Consider the following 6,305-nt stretch of genomic DNA (forward strand, 5'->3'; position numbering starts at 1 on the left):
CTACCGCCATTGATGCCTCTACCAAGGCATGTGCTGATGCGACCGAAAAAGTCAAAAAACTATTTGTTGATGCTACTTCTCTTTTGCAGTCTTTACAGGGCACTGCTGATTCCAACGCAGAGAGGCTTGACTCTCTTGTCAACCAGCTAGCTACCTCAGTTGCCTCCGAACTGTAGTCATTCGCCAGTCTTCGTCAAGCTCTCAGTGATGACAACTCATCGTTTAAGGCGACTATTGAGGAACACCTAACTAAGCTGCACGAAGACCTAGCTGCTGAGAACTCAGTCATGGACGCTCTCGCTCGTAAGACCACCGCTCTCAAGGTCAAGTGTCTTCAGCTTTTCCACTCTCAAAAGGAAGTTGAATCTCTTCGATCTGAGCATGAAGTTATTTCTTCGTGTGTTTCGGATGTCCACGCCGCCCTTTCCAACATCATTGAAGCCCATGATCCGATTCTGAACTACTCGGTGAGGCGCACTCTCGTAGAGAAGCTTGCTCCTACCCTTGCTCTCCTAAGCAAAATTGAAGGGCTCCTTGAGTTCGTGTCCTTTCTGAAACAAGGGGGAGAAGATGTATCTCAACCACCTCCCACTTCTACAGCAACTAAAACAACCGAACCTCCTCCAGCAGGTCAATCCTCAGGTTCGGGTGTCAAAGACAAAGGAAAGAAAATTGCTGAAGACAGTGATGATGATGATAAAGAGACGATTGCAGATCTCTTAAAGAAACAAGGTCGTGATAAAGATGCTGACATGAGCGCTCGTGTTTCCAGAGAGGCTGAGGCGAACGAAAGGAAAATGAAGGAGGCTCATGACTTTCTTGAGAGTAGGAAAACTCTTTTTCCTCCATGGACTCTTGAGAAGCTTCTGAAAGAGGCTATTGAAACTCCCATCATTATGTGGCTCGAACCAGTGATTTCATTGGATCGTATCAACTCTGTCGATTCTCAGTTCGACATGCCACTGACCCGAAAAGCCTTCATCTTTCATGCCTTTGATAACGTTGCTGATGTCCCTCATCCTCATCCAAAGGATGATAGGGAACTCATCGAATTCTATCTGAAGTCTGCTCAACCACAGTATCAGAATTGGAGTGCTCAGAAGATTGTCAACGTTCGGGTCCAATTGTTGATCACTTCAAAAGGATGCTCGTATGCTACATTATGGAGGTTGTCAAGATGGATCAGGAGATTGCTAGCATATTCAAGAAAAATCCCATTATTTCTCCTGTTGGCTCTGATAGTGATTTGAACATGATGCAGATGGGAAGGATCGACCCGAAACGGAATTCTGTCATGTTTACAAGGAACGAAGGCCAAAAATGCCTGTTCGCCTTGGCTGACAAACACCTTTACACCACTGCATGCTTGGAACATGTTCTAAGTATCATTCATCGATGCAAGCAGAATTTAGTAGACGATAAGAAGTACTTCGATGATATAATTCAGTGGTACATTCGCTTCAGATAGACAATCCTTGCTCTCATCCCACGTCTGTTTGATACCACTAAGAAAGTTCCTGCAGCTGGACCCTGCAAGCCGAAGAGATAGTCTCGCTCCAATTGACGCAAAGGGGGAGATTGTTAGGTCCAGAAGGTGTTGTGTCTTGGGCTCGCTATTTAGTCCATTTAGTCTCCGGTATGGGCCTATCCATCCGTGAGTTATTTTATAGGGTTTTGTATTTATAGGTGCTTGCATGCATCCTAGGACGTAAGATTTTTAGAAGTAATTCTGTCAAGTATTTTGATCTTTATCTTTTGTAACCCTAATATCCTCTACAGCGGAAGTTCTTTATCGAGCTCTGTTGAGGATTGAATCAATCGAATCATTCGACTTATTCAGATTCATTCTAGTGTTTTATATTGTTGTTATCGCTTTCGTGGTTTACCTGTTATAAGATCTAAACGATCAAAGAGTTTCTTAAACTCATCATTTGTGCATAGAGGAAAACTATGAATAAATTTAACAAAATGAAAAATATTCGGGATCAAAGTTGTGAGACAGTCTGAACTTGTTTATTAGTACCTTCACTTTCATGAATAGATCTGGTCAATTACCGATATTGTGGTCCACTTAAACACAAAGAATATTAACAAAATTTTTCTAAATAAACCATTTAGCTAACGACGACCACGGGTATTGTTGTCAACTTAAATTAAGTAGCGAGATCTACAGACAACCTCTTAAATTGTTCAATTTTAGATGCACTAGAACGTGTTCCCCACTTCCCGATATACCCTGGTTATCAAGAACTTCCGAAGAACTCCTTACTTTAGGTGAGTAAACAATTATTAAGGAGGAAGTCAGATTTAGAGATAGATGCATATGTTGTATCCCAGGTCGGATCTATTTCAATCACGTAGAGGGGATAACATATGACTAACAGAGAAAGAGGGATTGAGAGGTAGAATGTTGCATATGTTGTGTCCCAGGTCGGATCTTCCGATCATGCAGAGGGGACAACATATGGCTAACAGATAGAAATAGTTTCATAGATAAGAAGGTGTGTAGAAATAGAGTTGCATATGTTACATTCCAGATCGGATCTTCCGATCACGCAGAGGAAGCAACATATGACTGACAGATAGAAAGCAAGAAAATAATTTCCTACAGACCTACTTTATCAGAACCCCCCAGTCGCCCTATCAGAACCAGAATTAAGGACATAAGTCCATACATCAAGGAAAATTCGAACCACTGTTCTAGATGCGTATTAATTTAGTGTATCCTGTAGGTTCCCTTGTTTATCTCACTGCTCAATCTACCCGAGCGTCGTATGGTCAGTTTAAACAATCCTATCCAAATCCACAATGTCAAATCCTCCTTGCCTACCAGCACATTGAACATAGAGTCTAGACAATTCAGATTCAGTCCCTTACACTGGTTTTAGACTACCCATTATAACTTTCTTGATATCACTTCCCAAACAATACTTACTAATGAAACACTATAAGAAAATAAAAAATTGTCTTTTAAATGAATCAGATCAAGATAAACTCAGGAATATAGAGAAGAAAAACCAAATCGAAATTCACCGATTGAATTTGCATCCAGAAGGTCTGAGAACAGCACACATAATCTCAGAACAGATCTAAAAATTCTTCATGTCATTAAGCACTAACCCCATGTGATCCCTTCTTTTCTTCCTTCTTTCCTTTCCCGCAAAGGACACATACTCTCGAACAAATTTCTGAGTGTTGTATAGTTGAGAGATGTCCCCTATCATATGCCAGGAGCAGCCACTACCAATAAACCGAAGTCTGATGATATGCCTCCATAACTTGCTCTGACACAGAGCGGGATCATTTGGTCTTTGGAACCCAATCCATTTTGAAACTGGGTCGACCTTTGTCATCAATGCAAGGTACTCTCTCCCATGACATATCCTGCTTATCACAAACAGAAGATGTAGAAATATTAGAATCATTAGTTGATTTGGGAGATTGAGCCTTCGAAACCCATTTGTAGTTGTGTTTAACCCATTTCTTTTTCAATCTGATGGGTGGCTTATCACTTGCTTTTGAACTTAATGTCGGCCATTAAGATGACTTTGACCTAACCGGTCTTGGTTTTGCTAGAGCATCTCTTGGATTGGACTTCTTGGCTGGCATTCCCTTCTGAACCTCAGGATTTTGATTCTTGGTCTTGGGAGTTGGATTCTTGGCCTTGTTGGTATTCTAGTCACCATTGTCTGAACGTGACCTTGAGGGGTTTCTTTTGAAGTATCTCCCTTTTGGCGCGTTCTGCCAACCTCGTGCATAGTATGGAACGTATGCGCGATTAGGACAATTTCTAGCAATGTGTCCAGGTGTTCCACAGTGAAAACAAGTCTTTTTCTTCACTGTGAAGTTATTTCTTCCTGCCCCTGGTGGTGTATCCTTGCCTTGTTTCTTGCTGTTCCCACATGCACACTTGCAACAAGCACTCTGTTGCGTTGGAATTGGAGGCTTGTATTTCTCAACGGTAGGTTTGTTAGGAGTAACATAATTCAAAGCAACAGATTCTGAGTTCAAGGAGTCAATGGCTTGTTCAGTAGTGTTCTCCTTGTTCTCATCTTCTGCTACTTTACATGCACATGAAGTAGAAACATTAGAATCTTCAACCTGAATACCTCCTGACACAAATCCAGATGGTTTGCCATAATGAAGATGTGCCTCCTTTTCAATTTCTTCCAGTGTCATGGGGATGGATGTGTAGTTATGATTGAAAGGTGGAGGAACACTATCATACCCTAGACCCTTGTTTTGATTATTTTTGAATTTTAATTGGGTTTCAAATAAGGACTCGACTGTCTGACTTGAGCCGTCCTCCAAGCCGCGATCCAGCAAGCCATAAGCCGCCCGCCGCAAACCGCCGACCGTAAACTCCGGCGACCGTAAAATCCGGGCAACCCTAGCCGTAAACGCCGCCGCCGCTGACCGTAAACTGTTTCCGGCCGTAAACCTTCAACAGATTCGCGAAAAAACGATGTTTTTCACCCTTTTTTTGCTCCAAAACTCGATCAAAAACTCGTTTTTATGAATAATGCAAAGAAGAAACCCCCCTTAATTTTCAGAGATCTATCCAAAAACGCAAAAATATTTCAAAAATAAGATAAAATAAGCACCAGATCTGACAAAAATTATTGATACAATCCTTGCTCTGATACCAATTGTAAGTCCCTAATTTGCCTGTGTATCAATCAAATCCGTTTGATGGTGCGGAATCCCAAACAAACGGATGATGTCAGATTAAATAGAAGAGAAGGAGAAGAAGAATAATATGAATCTTGTTTGAATTCATTAGAATGAAGTTCCCTTTCAAGATTCACACAGTTACACACATACGCTCCTTTCTCTCTCTCTATTGGCCGTAAACTCTCTTATGTTCATCAATCCTACTCCTCACCCCTTACACTTATATTTATACATAAGAAACATGGGTTTGGTGAACATGGGTCGTGAATGGGTTTACGCCCGTAAACACGTATACGACCGTAAACACCAAGCAGTTTACGGTTTAAGACACAAAAATACATTTTCTTAGAAAAGTAAAGTATAAACCATATTTTTGACCCAACAAACTGCAACCCAAGCCCATGATCTTTTAGCTTTTTCTTTGATTTTCAAACCCTAATCTCAAATTTACGGCTTCAGCCTCCATCAACCTGTAGAACCTTGTAGCAAACCTTAATACTCTCCTCTTCATTTGTGAGCTTATTTTGGGTGTTTTGGTTCTCTTAGATGGAAGAAGAAGGCCTTGTAGTGTAGAGAATATCTTCCTAAGATTGGAATTTGTATTTGAGCCATTTCTGGACCATTATAAATGTTCAAGATCCTAACTTTATATTGTTAGCTTCTAGATCTAGGTTTCTAGTCCCTTTTCTTTGTGTTGTGAAAGTTTGGATGGAAGGATTCCATAAAGGTGGAAACTTTATGGGTCCTTAAGGTACCTTGAGGGTTGTGTTTGTAAGATATGAATTTTTGCTAATTTTTAAAGATATTCATGTGATTGTGGTTCTATTTTTTGATCATTTTGACCTGACATGAGATCAAGATATTAATTTGACATTCATGTCTATAAAGCATCAATTTTTAAAATGTTTTCGGAGTAAGAAGGTACTTTGGAAAATAGTATGGATAGCTTAAAGGATTAAAGATTGAATGCATTAATGTGTCCCAATTTGTTGTAGTCACGACGTGTCCATATGCAGGTCACGACGTGACAAGGAGTTTTCGGGATTATTTTGGATGGAATCTGTAATGAAGTGAAGGAATGGCCATCATGACGTGATAATGGTTTTGATCGTGACTGAGTTGTTTGAATCTGGATTCTTTGGATCGGGGCTGAGTTATTAGTCATGACGTGACCATGGGCTAGTTATGACGTGAGTATCGGTTGTTAGTGATGCTAACTGTTGAATTTGACTTTGACCATTGACTTTTGGCATAGCTTGAGTTTTGGTCGTATTTCTAGTTTTAGAAGGTAGACTAAGGGTTTACCTTGAATGGTTTATTAGGAGGTGTGTAGCACCCGTTCGTTTGCTGTGAGAGTTATTAGCAATTGATTACATCGGCAAGGTGATTCTTCTCACTATACTGTGTAGAATGCTAGTTATCTTTGTGAATCTTGCATTGGTATGCAGGGTTGGGCTTGTTTGTATGTTGGGTTGGGACCGTTTATATATTGGGTTAGGCTCGTTTATATGATGGTTTGGGCCAATTTATATGTTGAGAGGGTCCTGATGTTTGTATGGTATGTGGTATTTTAGGGAACTCACTAAGCTTTGTGCTTACTATTTTGCATGGTTGCAGAAATCGCTAATCGG

This window comes from Lactuca serriola, chromosome 5, assembly GCF_051521515.1.
Source record: "Lactuca serriola cultivar US96UC23 chromosome 5, Lser_US96UC23_V15, whole genome shotgun sequence".
NCBI lineage: Eukaryota > Viridiplantae > Streptophyta > Magnoliopsida > Asterales > Asteraceae > Lactuca > Lactuca serriola.